This window comes from Acinonyx jubatus, chromosome D1 (assembly GCF_027475565.1).
Source record: "Acinonyx jubatus isolate Ajub_Pintada_27869175 chromosome D1, VMU_Ajub_asm_v1.0, whole genome shotgun sequence".
Lineage (NCBI taxonomy): Eukaryota > Metazoa > Chordata > Mammalia > Carnivora > Felidae > Acinonyx > Acinonyx jubatus.
This window is the reverse complement of record NC_069390.1, coordinates 104,678,226-104,693,730: the sequence shown is the minus strand read 5'-3', so window position 1 is coordinate 104,693,730 and position 15,505 is coordinate 104,678,226. Positions and strand designations below refer to the sequence as shown.

Below are 15,505 nucleotides of genomic sequence, written 5' to 3'. Positions count from 1 at the left end.
CGAATTTATGATATAGTAACATATGTGTTTTTAAATTAAGTAACAGTGTCTACCAGCGGATCTAATGATTAAACTTCCAAGTAATGTCACTTCGACATCTCTGCAACAGCGACGGATTATGAAAATATCTACAATTTCTAATGGAAACAGTCTGTATTAATGCTAATACTACTAGGTGCCCACATTAATAATGGCAAGAAAACGTGTAAAAAACATGCAACTTTTTTTCCCTACCCAAGTTCACAGACCCATAAGCTTAAAAGCTCTAATATACACAGAACTATGTTTATTATGTTTTTAGCTCAATGTTAATACTCAATTTAATGGCAGTATTAATGCACCTTTAGCTATATAATGCCATGTCATTCCTCAAGTGAAGCAAAGAGGACAAAAAAATTTCAGCTCCATTTTGTAAATAAAGAAATAAGGCACAAAACAAGCACAAGGGGAGTGAATGAAGGAATTACCTGTAGAATACTTTTCAGCCACTTCACCTGTATCACCTAACCTTCATAATAACTACCCTTCTTCCCTCTGCCCAAGAAAGGTATCACAATCCCTCATTCTTTTAATAAGGAATTTAGATTCAGATAAGTGACTTGCCCTAAGTAATACGGCTAGTCAACAAGTCAGAGGTCCTTTTAAACTCGAGTCCTGGGCTCTCCTGGTTTTCCTATTCTTTTTTCTGACATCATGCCAGAGAAGCTCATCTCAAATAATTACCAGAGCTTTTCTAGAAGAAGCTAAAGCTCTTTCTTCCGTTGTTTTCAGATCAAAAGACTATCTCTAAAGATGTTACAAGTTACATTAGTACTGCTATAATCACCTTGAAAATGTATTTCCTATAAGGGTGATATACAGTTCCAAATACGGTATTTCTAAGTACTTGCTTAGGTAGAAACTGATTTTTGTTCAAGGATATTTTCAAGGAAATGAAATCTTCAACAGTTTTAAGCAATTTTTACATGTTACTATAAATGCAAACCAAATTTCTAGAACCTAAAACAAATATAAAGCAGAACTACAATACTAAAAACAAACTTTTACACTGAATTTAGATTCTCTTCTAAAAGAAATCTGGGGGCACCTGGGTGGCTCAGTTGGTGAAGCATCCAACTCTGGGTTTCAGCTCAGGTCATGAACTCATGGGTTTGAGCCTGGAGATGGGCTCTGTGCTGACAGTGTGGAGCCTCCTTGAGATATTCATTCATTCATTCATTCATTCTTTTCCTCCCTTCCTTCCTTCCTTCCTTCCTTCCTTCCTTCCTTCCTTCCTTCCTCTCTCTCTTTCTCCCCCCACCACTTGCTCTCTCTCAAAATAATAAAAATAAGCTTAAAAAAATAAACCTATAAATTTAAAGGAAACACCGTATCTATATTGTTCCCAAGGTGGGTAGAAAAACAGTATCATTTGCAATGATTAATTTTAAATCCTAAAAGCTAAGAAAGCTCAATGCAATTCAGTTTCATTTTACACTTATGAAAACATCAAAAGGTAACATAATGCATGTTTAAAAATGTTAAAACAAACAGATTCATTTAAGTCACCTATGCAGCAGGAAAAATCAAGTCTCAAAATGACCTGACTTCTCACAAACCATTCTAGGCTTTACAGGTTTTGAACCACTGGACACTATAGTAGCTTATTTTCAAAACAGAATAAAGTAATTACGTTTCTTAAATTGGACAATATTCTCTCATGCAATCACTAAGGCTCTCTGGAAGTTCTTTCATTAAGCTTCTAATTTCAAAATATTCAAAACTCCCCTTTAAACACTGGAAGGGAGGGAGCGCCTGGGTGGCTCAGTCAGTTGAGCATCCAACTTTGGCTCAGGTCATGCTCTCAAAGTTTGTGGCTTCGAACCCCACATCGGACTCTGTACTGACAGCTCAGAGCCTGGAGCCTGCTCTGGAGTCTGTCTCCCTCTCTCTCTGCCCCTCCCCTGCTCACACTCTGTCTGTCTCTCTCTCTCTCTCAAAAATAAATAAATGTAAAAAAAAATTTTTGTTTTAAACTGGAATGGTGCCTGGCTCACAGTAGGGCCTCAGAAGTTTGTTGTCGATTTTGTTGGCATATTAAGTTTACATGTAATATCTGACTTTTTCTGTTGATTATTGTCAAGGGCAATATTTTCCTCTAATTTACATTATCAAATAGCTAAGTAACACACGAATAAGCCAACACACTATAAGAGACAGCAAGGGGTGCCAGGGTGGCTCAGTTGGTTAAGCGTCTGACTCTCGATTTTGGCTCAGGTCATGATCTCAGTTTGTGAGTTCAAGCCTCGCATCGGGCTCCATGCTGACAGTGAAGAGCCTGCTCGGGATTCTCTCTCCCTCTCTCTCTCAAATAAGTAAACAAACTTAAAAAAAAAAAAAAAGATTTAAAAAAATAAAAGAGAGACAACAAACATGAATATGGGAGAACAAAACTCCTCCCAACTAGGTCTCCCAAATTTAGACCTCTGCTGTCTCTATTGTCTCTAGTCGAGACATTACTCAAGAGATTATTTTTAACAATCTCATTTAATTTGATGATCAAATCAGAGTTAAAGGCCAGACAGTCTGACACTTCTAATGGTAACTATAATTATTCTGATTGTTGGTTAGATGATAGTAATGAGTTCAAGTATACACACCAACCTTGCTAATAACCAAACTAAAACTTTATAGTTTTTCTAAGTCTAGGATCTACAAATGGCTTAATTATCAGAAGTCCTGATGACGGCTAACAAAGTTTAGTCCATTCCATACACTCAGTAAAAGCCAAAGGGTTCCAGATCCAATTAATCATGGCTGAGATTTCCTGTATCCCCATTCTCTCTCCGTTTTACTAAGGGTCCCTCTGTTGCACTCATGTGCCCACATCATTCTGCGTACTAGCCAGGATTTTTAGTTGCAAACAATACCTACTCTGTTAACTTATTGAAAGGTTATTAAATTACAGAAACAATAGGAAGATTAAAAAAATAAAGTAGGAAACAAGAAATACTCAACTCACATCGCAGAAAACTCTGCTTAGAACACTGGTGCACTGAAAATTAACTCCTGTTAATATTATTAACACAAGGGCATTTAAACATTTAACACACTTTATACTATACAATACAGCACATTTGTATTCCCATTAGAATGTGACTTTGTCAGTATGTTACTTACCAGATACAAACAGTATTTGGCAGAGAAGTATATAAATGTTATGTATGCTATCTTAAAGTTGGCCAACTTTTTCCCTACATGGCCAGGTAAATAAACTTCTTAGATTCTGCAAGGCCATATGGTCTCTGTTACAACTATTCTGCTCTTGTAGCATGAAAGCAGCCATAGATAATATGTGCACAAATGATGTGTTCAAATGACACCTTATTTACAAAATCAGGCCATAGGCTGGATTTGGCTCATGGACCACATTTTGTCAACCCTGCCTCAAAAGTGTTTTAGCAGGAATCAACACTTTTCATTTCATAACTTAAATAAATTTGGTAACCAAGAAGATATGAACTCACATATTCATGCTAAATCCATCTTGGGTGTGAGTTCAGGCGGGTGGGATTAAGAAAGAACCGAAGACACTAAAACAATCTAGTGGGAGCAGAGTTAGACAGATGAGGGGCAATCCCATTCCCCCTGCCAGTAACCGGGATGGATAAGGAATGTATCCCAAGCCTGGTCAGTGACACTAAGAAGACATCTGCTGGGGGGCTGCTGGAAGAGGCGTTCCTTCCCAGGTCTTTGGGAACTGCTGTGTGTGGATGGCAGGTGGCTGCAGCCAAACTGTAACGCTGGAGAGAGCAGTCTCAGGACAAAGCCAATGGGGGAAGGCCACAGGGCAGGAAGCTGTAAAGAGAGTGAGTCCTTGATATCATTAGGGAGCTATTCTTAAGTCTCTTAATTTTCTTCATTAGTTAAGCCAGTTTGAGAATTTCCTGTTATTGTGGCCAAAGCATCTTAAGCGATAGAAGTCCTTGAAAAAGAAGGTTGTTCACCTCACAATTTCACTGCAGCCAGTTTTAGTTAACAACTTTTCACAAATGAAAGAAACATTTAAAGTTGTGAAAGCCCACAGACTACCTACAACTTGGAAAAAACGATCTGTTCCAATTACTAAGATCTATAACTTTATAAATTCTATAATCATGGGGCAAAAAAACAAAACAATGTGCTACCTCCTTCCATACCTAAGACATTCTTTCAACAAGATATTTTTTTCTCTAAATCAGGGGTTGGAAACTTTTTCTGTAAATGACCAGAGAGTAAATACTTCAGGATGTGCAAAATCTATGGCCTCAGACATTACAGCTCAAAAGTATCCAGAAACACTATGTAAACTAATTATATTTCTGTGTTCCAATAAAACTTCCTTTACAAAATCAGGCCAGCAGGAGAGATCTGGCCTGTCAAAACAGTTTATTTCAAATGTATATAAACTACGTAGAAAAGTAACCAGCATGACTGGATGGACACTCTATTCATCTGCATTGGACTGCTTGAAACAAAACACTAAATAAAAAAATTAAAAAAAAAATCGCTACCTTATTTATATATATAAAACTTCTGCAAAATCCAATTTAGAATTCTATTAAACAGTAACTGATGTTACAGTAGGAAAAAACAATACAAAACTTATGCATATACAAATTTTTAACATCTACCTTTTAAATAAAAGTTATTTTAAATTAGGAAATTTCGAAGGATCTCTATACATACTGTCTACTCAAAGGGGAAAAAAATACCCAAAAAACCCTATCCAACTCCTAACCTGACTGAGCCCCTCTCTTCTACGAAGCTGAAGCTAGACTTCAGTATTAAATGGAATGAGGAAAGTAAATCGTATGGACTATATTTCCTTTCCAAACAGCTCCCAATACAAAGACACATTTTTTTTTTAAAGCTTATTATTTTGAGAGAGAGAGTGTGTGTGTGCGCACAGGGGAAAACAGCAGAGAAAGAGGGAGAATCCCAAGTAGGCTCAGCGTTGTCAGAGCACAGCCCAGTGTGGGGCTCAAACTCACCAAGTTTGAGACCATGATCTGAGTTAAAGTCAAGAGTCGGACGCCTATCCAACTGCACCACCTAGGTATCCCCAAAGACACACATTTTTTAAAGGACACCATTTTTCACTATTATATGCCATACTATAGGGAGACAACAAAAAGTGAACTTCCTCTTCAATCATTAAGCAAGAAAATTTGCACAAGCACAAAAGCACACTTCGCTCTCCACTCTCAGCTCGGAGCCTGCTTCAAATCTTCTCTCTCAAAAATAAACATTAAAAAAATTTTAGGGGCGCCTGGGTGGCTCAGTCGGTTAAGCGTCCAACTTCAGCCTAGCCCATGACCTCATGGGTCCTGAGTTCCAGTACCGGCGCTCTGTGCTGACAGCTCAGGGCCTGGAGCCGGTTCCAAATTCTGTCTCTCTCTCTCTGCCCCTTCCCTGCTTACACTCTGTCTCTCTCAAAAATAAACATTAAAAAATATTTTTTAAACGTCTGAGAAACATTAATCTTTTCAACACAGTGATAAATACCATTTCAATGTTTGTTACAAAATAACCTTATTTTTATAGACTTTAAAATCACAAATAAAGGATTTTTATGTTTATCTTTGCCTAAGTTTTGGCATTTTCTGTATCCAAGGAAGGAAGTGCTAACAGCAATACCTATGAAACACAGGAGTAGGAACACAGCAAAGACGTTGGGTAGTTCTGGGGAGTGAAGAGAACTTGGAGCTTTACTTTTACATCTTTTAAGATGTAAATTTTTTAAGTTTGTCACAAACTGTATTACTTTCATCATCTTTAAAAATGGTTTAAGGGGCGCCTGGGTGGCTCAGTCGGTTGAGGGTCCAACTCCTGGTTTTGGCTCAGGTCATGATAGTCAAGGGCTTGGAGCTGAGTGTGGAGCCTGCTTTAGATTCTCTCTCTCCCTCTGCCCCCTCCCCCACTCACTCACACTCACGCCCTCTAAAAAATAAAAGTTTAAAATATATGTTTAATAGAAAATAATATTGAGAAATAAATGAATAGGAAAGACAAGATTCTGTGAAAGAGGCTACAAACTGAGGACTTCACTGGGGTCAGACTGGCCACTTGCATCACCCAAGAGGTGAGTACGCACTGGCCACGGGACTGAGTGAAGGTCCCAGAAGCACTTTAGCCATCAGTAACAACACTAGGAGGCTTAAAAATAACCTTCTAAGGGTGGAGTCGAGAGCAATCCAACCCAGTTCCGCTGAATTCAGTAGCAAAAGGGTAATATCAGGGTAGTTAAGAAGTATCCACTAGCCTTTGGTCAGCTGGAGGCCCAAGCTATCCAAGAAAGGGTTCCTTCCTTGAGTTCCCAGATTGAGAGAAGGAGCATAAACTCATACTGGCTCTACCCTGCCAGGCATGCTCCACCAGCACAACTCAGTCTTCACAATCCTCACAGAACACATTTCTTTTGGCTTTAGTCTTTGGGGAATATTGGTTAAAACCTGCCATTTTTTAAGCAGCCTAAGTTAAAATGCATTAAGTTAAAAATGGATGAAAAGATTCCCACCATCGTTCCACATTTCAGGCTCTATGAAACTATATGGAGAGGATATTAAACGACAACAGAAGTTAAAATAAAAACGTACCAAGACTTTCATTTCAACAACCTGCCAAACACATAAATGAGTAATAAAATCCAATTGTGCTGTTGGCAATGGTGAAGCAATCAACAAGAAACAACCCTTGCTCCCCTCCCTGAGACTACTGACACCAAGAGAGGGAAAAGCAAAGTCTGTCATTTCTTACCACCACAGGAAAAATCATCAATTTAAGTAATGACAATGTCTAAAAGGACAGACCCCACATACTTTACCCACACTGAAATTAACTGCATTTATTCTACAAATATTTCTGAGTCTCTCCTACCCACTCTCTTCCATGCGTAGGGACACAGAAGTGAACAAAACAACGTCAATTCCGCAAGAGCAAGAATTTAACATTCCTAAACGCCACAATTAAATTTTGCCTCATTTAAATAAAGCTACAATTTCCAATACATATGTATTCATTCTTTAATAATGTTACCTGTTTATTAAATTCCTCCCTACATAAAAAAAGCGATTAAGCAAAGAACCAAAGTCCGTGACGATCCTTTTTACTAACTTCAAAAGGGGTGTTCTACCTTTTGTCATTTTTGTCATATTAGTTTGAAAGATAAAGCACACTAGTGAAAGCAATGGGATTCTGAAAATTAAAACACACACACACACAAAACAATGCAGCCCTGAATATTAATCTCCTCTCAAATCTAATAATGCTGTTTTGGCAAATGGATTAAGCCATTATTTATTTACCCTGCCACATGAACGGGCAATTGTTCATTCAGAGCTCCGTCCGACATATAAAAGAGTATTTAGTGTTCTAAAAACTGTACGCTCCGTAAACAATAGATTGCAATGTCGATGTCCGTACCCCTTCATCAAATAAACCCTTATTATCTCAGCCTTTTACATTTGCACCATGCCAGCCTTAGGACCACAGGACTCATTAAAAAGTCTGGTACAAACCCTCAACCGTATTTTTAAACTGATCTGATGAAACGGGACTTCACTCAATGTCGTTAGGGGAAAAAAGAAAAGAACCCAGTAGCGGGCACGGTGCAGGAATCCTGACCTCTCTGTATAGGAAGGGATGCGCTTCACCGAAGCCGCAGTAACGCAGAGCCCCTCTTCCAGACTTCGCCCGGAAATCAGGCAGAGGCGCGTTCACGGGAAGCGGGAAGCGGGAAGCGGGGACCGGGGCCGAGACCGCAAGCCGGGCTGCCGCCTCCGCGGCCGGACAAAGTTGCGAGGCTCCGAGGCCGCCCGCGGCCGCGGCGGCAGGTACACAGAGCGCGGCGGCCGGGGACGGCGGGCCTGGCCTCGCGGGGGCCGGGGCCGGGAGCGGCGCGGCGCCCCGAACCCCGTACAGGACACAACATCCCTTTGCCGCCAGGGCCAACGCACTCTCTCTAGTAATTCAACACCCTTACTTTCAAACTGGAGGTCGGTGGGGGTGGGGGGGGAGGGGCAGAAAGGAGGGGGAGAAGTTCTAATAAATTCCCCCCATCCCGCACTGCAACATAGAATCCTACCCAGGCTCACGGTATTTTCTGGGCGCCCCGAAGGGACGAGCCAGGCCGCGCCGGGGCCGCGCCCAGGCGGCGGGAACCCGCCGCTGCCCGGGGTCTGGGGGTCCGGGGCCCACCCCGGGGGCGGACCGCGCGCCCGCGCCGACCAGAAACGCCCGGCGGCCGCCTCGGGCTTCGGGCCGCGCCCAGCGCCTGCCGCCGACCCCGGGAGCGGCCTGGCGGGCCGGGCCGGGAGCTCGGCGGCGCCGCGGCCCGCGGGGCGCGGACACAGAGGCGCGCGAGGCCCTCGCGAAGCGGCCGCCGGGCAGCGCGGGCCCCCGCAACTTCTCGCCACCTCAGCGTCTCCGGAGCCGCCCGGGAGCAGCGACTGGGCGGGGGGGGAAGGGAGGGCGCCAGCGGCTTACCCCGAGAGCGAGCGGCTCCTTCCCGCCCCAAGCGTGGCCGGGGCGCTGCGCGGCGGCGCCGGGCGTCGCGGCTGCGGCCGGGAGGGAAAGCCGGCGGTGGGAGCGCTGGGCCGCCGGGGACGAGAGGCGCCGCCACCACCGCAGACAGCTCCGCAATATGGCCGCCCGGCGGCTCCTCGGGGGGAAGGCGGGGCTGCCCCGCGCCCCCCGCCTCCCCCTGCCGGCCGGCCGGCCTCGCGCCGCGGCCCGAGCGCCAACGCCGCCGCCGACGCCGTGAGGGCCGCCCGCGCCCCGCCCCCCGCGCTCGCCGCCGTCCGCCGCACGCGGCGTCGCCGGGGGTCGCGGCGCGGGGTGGGGACGCGCCAGGGCCAGCGTCGGCCGCGGAGGCCCGCGGGAAGCCCCTGCCGGCGGGACTGAGCCGGAGGGACGCGGGCCGTTGGAGCCGAAGCTCGCGGCGCGCCCGCCGCCACCCGCTCCGCGCACCCCCGGGAGCGGAAACTTGAAACTCCCGCGGGTGCCGGAAAACTCGCCGAGGGCGTTTCCATCGCCCTCCTGAGGAGGGAGTCTTCTTCCCGGAGGGGGGAGCCAGGACGGAGTCGGGCGCGGGTTACTTGGCTGCTCAGCTGGAGGATCCACCAGGAGATAGAAAGGGGCCTATCTTAGAGGGATTTATGTGTGCCACCGAGAACGTTGAAATTGCTCTGGCAGTTTTTACCCAACTCGAAAAACGTGCTATTTCGGGTAACTCCAACAAAACCTCGATGGATATGGCCCCAGGCGCGAGTGCAGAGTTTTATCCACGCAAGGATGTCGACGATGTTTACTACCACCGACATTTCTGGGAAGGAGGCGGTCCAGAAGAAAAAAGTTGGACGTGGGGCCCCCGAAGAGCAGCCAAACCTAAATCATCCTGGAATTAGAGATGGTTGGACAAGTGGTCCTAGTCTGACTCCAGGCCACTCACTTTCATTAGTGGCTGGGACTAGACAGACTTGTGGTCAGTGTCCACGCTCCCATCCTTGTCCGTCTTCTGCTGGGATTCAAAGAGTAACGCTTGCTCTGAGTATACTTGAACCGTAGTGCACAAAACCAGATCAGTCCAGCTTGCCGTGCATGCCATCTTTATATAGTTTTCCCTTTATGAACAAACTTTACATTCAAATAATAAAACCTCAAGAGTGTACTTAACTTTTATGGAACAAATAATTCATATGCTTCCTGCCTTAGCATTTGCCTTCCCTGAGACGGTAGCTTTTTCCAGGAACTCTCTCCCCAGATCACTTTCACTAAGCTCCCAGCTTCAGTGAGTTTCTTCCATTGCCCTCTGGGACCTTTCTGAACAATTAAAAGCCCCTAGAGTTAAACTCAAAGATCTTCAGATTGCAAATTCCTCGAGGACGGGAACCAGGTGTGTGCTTTTACTTAACTATAAGATGACTCCCTGACTTTATCCCTAGGGTGCAAGGTTTAGCCAGGTAATTGCTCAGCGTCCCACATCAAGTTGCATGCATAAAGATAGTCCAAGTATTATGTAAATTCCTGGATAGTACACTAATCAAAAAAAAGTATGTAACACACTTTTGCACTGGAAAACGGATAATACGCTATTGTCTGTCATGTGCCAGGCACGGGGGTAACACGCATTTACATGAGCATGTCTTTTAATAATTACAACAACCCTGTGTTTGGGGTCAATATTAACATTGACTTTTTTTTTTTTTTTTTTTAAATCAGTGACTGAAGAGACTCAAAGGAGTTACGTAATTTGTTCAGTGTAACACAGCCAGGAAATGGCAGAGCAATGACCAAACCTTAGTTATGTTGGACTCCAAAGCTGTGATTTTATCCTAAACTCTGGCAACAGCAAACAGACCAGAAAATGTAACATTTCAGTTGGCTATAGTATTAGTAAATATTTAGGTAAAAGATAACATTCAAGGCTGGTGAGATAAAAAGGGTACTCTCAGACATTGTGAGTGGGAGTGTAAACTTAAACAGCCTGTTTAGAAAGCAATTTGGCACCGTGATTCAACCTATAAAAATGTTCATCCTCTTGTACCCGTAATCCCATATCTGGGATTCTTTCTGAATGAAATCATCTGGAATAGAGCAAAACCTTTATTCATAAACTCTACATCACAATAGTATTAAAAGATGCAAAAATTAAACATGGAAACTAAATATCCTGAAAGTAACTATATATACTCTGTGACATTTTGGGTAACAACTTGAAATGTTTATATAATGTGTCTAACACCATGAAAAATTTTTGGTAGTATTAGGGGGAGGGAACAAGTTATGAAACTATCCAAGCAGTATGATTACATGTATGTTTAAACACACACACACACACACACACGTACAAGGGGTCAGGAAAAAAGAGAAAGTTTGAAATCCAGGGTTGGCTGGGTGGTTTTCTATGGGCATTTTTCTTTATTCTATTCTTCAGTATTTTCTGTCTTATTTTTACAGTGTAAAAATAATTATTTAAATTGAGATCTACTACAATGTGGGTCATCAATTACACAAAAGCAGCAAAGCCACTGCTTCCCAAGTGTGAGACTATACTGTGGAAAACCGTTATGAACTGAGCAGACAGATAGTTAGGCGTCAGGTATTTTCATTGTAAATGTCATCTATACACACCATTGTTGTACCTTGTTCCTTATATCAAATATAGGCATCTTTAATGAAATATGAGAGATATAACTGAAAAAAAATTTTTTTATTCCCACATTTATACTGTCAAGGGGAAAATTCACATACGGTTGTTGAAACTAGAGTTTTTTTTCAGAAAACCATTCTGATATTACCAGTAGTTACAAAAAATTTTATATAGCACCTACTATGCATAAAAAAGAAAGACCAAAACCAATCTACTACAATCTATTACTAACTCTTGTATGCTACAATCCTACTGTACTCCACCATATTGACTAATTCTCAATTCTAGAATTCCAATGATAGTTACAAAGCATTTGTCTCAGTAGCACATATAAAAGTCCTTCTTGAAGAAAACTCATTTTTGCAAGTATGGTTTGTAAATGGAACCTCTTCTCCATCTAGAACAAACACTGAGCTCCAGCCCCCTTGCTAGTTTGATTAAGTCTAGGCTCCTGCCCTCTAGATTCAGTAATGGGAAAGGCAAACAAACAGTTGTGCAATATGAGCTATAATAAGGATAGACACAGAGTGTCAGGTGAAACACTGGGCAGTTAACTTTGCATAGAAAGGAGAAAGCCTCTCAGAGGAGGGAAGGTTGAAGGGGTGAGTAGAGGTTCCCTAAGAGAAGTGGGGAAAGGCAATCAACTTTGAAGACTGAGTACCAAGACGGGGTTGATGTTGAGATAAGGATGTTTATAACTAGAGGTTTAGAAAGGTAAGTTGAGATCCATTTGGGAAGATCAGAATATGCCCTTCATCCTTAAGGAGCTAGGAAGCCATACGAGGCATTAAGAAAAGGAATAATGCGATCCTCTCTGTGTTATAGTAAAGTAACTGGCAGCCACGTGGATTACATGGGAGAGCAGTTCAGTGACAGAGTGATCCGTAAGATCAGGGACACCTCAGACAGTTTTGCTATAAAGGCCCAGGCACTAGAGAATGATGGACTGACCCTAGGAGGTTTTGAAGATGAAGAAGAGGAAATAGAATCTTAAAAAAAAAAAAAAAAAGAGGGGGGATAGACTTCGAGGAGTAAGAGGAAAGGAGATGTGAAAATGAGTACCCAATGGGTGCCACTGAAATAAACAGGGAGTATAAAAGATGTAGAACTCAGAGATAAAGATAATTAGGCAACTTACAGAGATGCTGATTTTCAGTGTCTATGGGTACTCTAAGAACAAGTATATATTCAGTAACTGGAAATAAGAACTATGGTGAATGAGACATCCAATAAATACTTATTAAATAGATGAACATCAGTAACATGCTGAAACAGGCTTTTCATTTCCAACTATGTCTTTGGAAAATGTGGTTTTGTTCAACTCAAGGATTTGAATATGAAATATTAGATGATAATCTAAACCATCATTGTATACTGAAATGTTTTTTCATGAAAAAACTTTATACACTCTTTTTATTTTTTATTTACCATTTTTAAAAAGCTATACAAATGTGGGGCGCCTGGGTTGCTCAGTTGGTTGAGCATCCAACTTTGGCTCAGGTCATGAACTCATGGTTCATGAGTTCAAGCCCCACGTTGGGCTCTGTGCTGACAGCTCGGAGCCTGGAGCCTATGTCTCCCTCTCTCTCTGCCATTTTGCTGCTCATGCTTTCCCTCTCTCTCCCTCAAAAAATAAATAAACATTAAAAAAATTATTTTTAATTAAAAAGAAGCTATACAGATGTAAAATCACAGCTACTTTAAATACCTATACATAGAGATACAAAAGGGAATTTTCTATTATAAACTGTGATATTTCATACTATTCCCACTACCTTGCATATTTAAGTACATATTCACAATGTGTTCAGCAATATGATAGCCCTCAGTAAAAACAAAGTAAATAAAACTATCTTATCATCTGCTTTGTGTGCCTAGTAAGCCATACAAACTTAATTGCTGATATAAGCTATAAAATTCCAGTACAGTCAACAGAGGTTTGATGGCTAATGAATCTAAAGGAAGATTCAAGAAACCACAGGCCTGTTCCTGCCTTTATTCTCTCCCTATCTAAGATCAAATTACATAAGTACATAATTCATGTGTTCAGAGATATGAGTGTATTAATCTTCAACAAAGGCAAGGTAAAAGTTATTACTTAATCCTCTCTCCTTGTATAATAAAAAAGCCAGTTTAGTTTGTGATAAACAATAAAGTTTCAGAAGTAACAGGGTGGAAAGAGTCTAATGAGGGAATCCATAACCTTGGCTTTATTCCCAATTCGTACAAACAAGTTGCTAAGTGACCTTGAAAGATCCGATGGAGTATTCTGTAACCTGCTGGCAAAGAGGGTTAAAGTGAGGGGAATGTGACACCTTTTGTGCTTTTCCAAGAGCTTAAGACGTCGGGGATTTTCAGGACTAGAAGAGAACCTCAAAAAGCAGTGACTCCCCTCTCCGCTATTACTGTGAAGCGGTCCCATCAAAAGTGGTTTCCACCCACTAACTGTGTGAGAGCTCCTAAGAAAAAAAATGTTTTTGACTTTGTATTGACTCCCAGTTTTCTCATCTATTAAATAGGGATGAGACTAACCATCTGTAAGCTTTTTTCAAGCTCTCTAATTCTTCAACTCTAACTCCGATTCACCTATAAAATATTTGATTTGTAACTTCTAGAACTCATTATGTATCTTATGACCTATGCAGAAAGTATTTACGTACAATCACTTCCTAGTGTTTCACAATTTTTGACCCAAATATCCATCAGCTTATTATTCAATAAGCTTTGTACCTTGCTGGACTGTCCTTGTCTCATTACAGAGATATAAATAAATAAATGAGCAAATATTCACCCTGACCTTTAGCACTGAGTATTCTAGACAGCTGTTTTCTAGTTTATAACACTTTAGTTTTATTTTAGTTTAGTTGAATGTATACAACAGTGGTTATTTACTAACCAGGAAAGGTGCCCAGTGCTTTGTGTAGTGGCAAGTGTAGAAGATTAGAGATGAACAATTAGACTGAGGCAACACTTTTCTGTGGTGGTTTTAAAATACATCCACAAACCAGGGTGCCTGGTTGGCTCAGTCGGTTAAGCATCTGACTCTTGATTTCCGCTTAGGTCATGATCTCATGGTTTATGAGTTCAAGTCCTGTGTCAGGCTCTGTGCTGACAGTGTGGAGCCTGCTTGGGATTCTTTCTCTCTCTCTCTCTCTCTCTCTCTCTCTCTCTCTGCCCCTTCCCCACTCATGCTCTTGCTCTCTCAAAATAAATAAACTTTAAAAAATTTTAAAAATACATCTGCATATTTCTTGATAGTCCTCCCTTAAGAGGTGTGGCTTAATTCCCCTCTTCCACGAGTGTGGGCTGGATTTAGTGACTTGCTTCTAACAAACAGAAAAATGGAACTGATGGCATGGGACTTTTGAGACGAGATCACAAAAGGGACTATAGCTTCCTCCTCATTGGCTCTCTCTGGGCCAAGCCAGGTGCCAGCCACATCACCAGCACATGCAGGCCAACTATGGAGATACCCGTGTGGTAAGAAACGGAGGCCTCCTGCCAAGAGCTAGTCAGGACTTGAGGCCTTCTTCTCACAGCCATGTGAGTGAGCCGCCACAGAAGCAGATAAGCCCTCCAGCCCCAGGCAAGCCATCAGATGACTGCAGCCCATGGCGAGAACCCGAAGGCCACCACCTGAGAGACCCTAAGCCAGAACTACCCGGCTCAGCTGCTGCTGACTCCTTGACCCACACAAGTTGTGAGATAATAAATGTTGTTTTAGGTCGCTGAGGTTTGGGTAATTTTTTTTTAACAATAGATAACAATAGATAGCTAATGTATTTACCTATATAGAATTTCCACTCTAGTTAGTTCACTCTTTATTTTGAAATAAATGATTGAATTCCATAATCCAATTCATACCATTTTAAGTCTGGACAGTGCTTTAAAGGAAAGTCTGCCTCGAGGCACCTGAGTGGCTCAGTTGGTTAAGCAGCCGGCCCTTGATTTCGGCTCAGGTCGTGATCTCACGGGTTTGTGAGTTTGAGCCCCACCTCGGGCTCTGCACTGACTGTGTGGAACCTACTTGGGATCCTCTGTCTCCCTCTCTCTGCCTCTGTCTCTCCCCACCTCGCATGCTCAGTCTCTCTCTCATAAACAAACATTAAAAGGCTTTTTCTAAAGAAAAGTCTGCCTTTTATTTTGCAGAAACAAATTAAGATTTGCAGTTTGTCTTGCTCGAATCTGGTATGTTTCCATTATTCCCTAGCTCAACCAGAAATGTAGGAGCCATCCTTAACACTTCCCTCTCATTCACCTCCTCCATACCCAACCGGTTACCTAACCCTATTGCTTTTACCTCCTCTTGCCTCAGTCTAATTGTTCATATCTACA

At 42.5% G+C, this 15,505-nt stretch overlaps 1 protein-coding gene across 1 annotated transcript in view; it reads right to left on the bottom strand.

Annotated features, from left to right (window-relative positions):
• Positions 1 to 8,736, bottom strand: part of RDX (radixin) — a 93,905-nt gene extending 85,169 nt beyond the window's left edge. The window contains exon 1 of the mRNA XM_027036459.2: positions 8,506 to 8,736. The gene's annotated coding sequence lies outside the window, so the exon portion shown is untranslated. The remainder of the gene's footprint in view (positions 1 to 8,505) is intronic.
• Between the last annotated feature and the right edge of the window lie 6,769 nt (positions 8,737 to 15,505).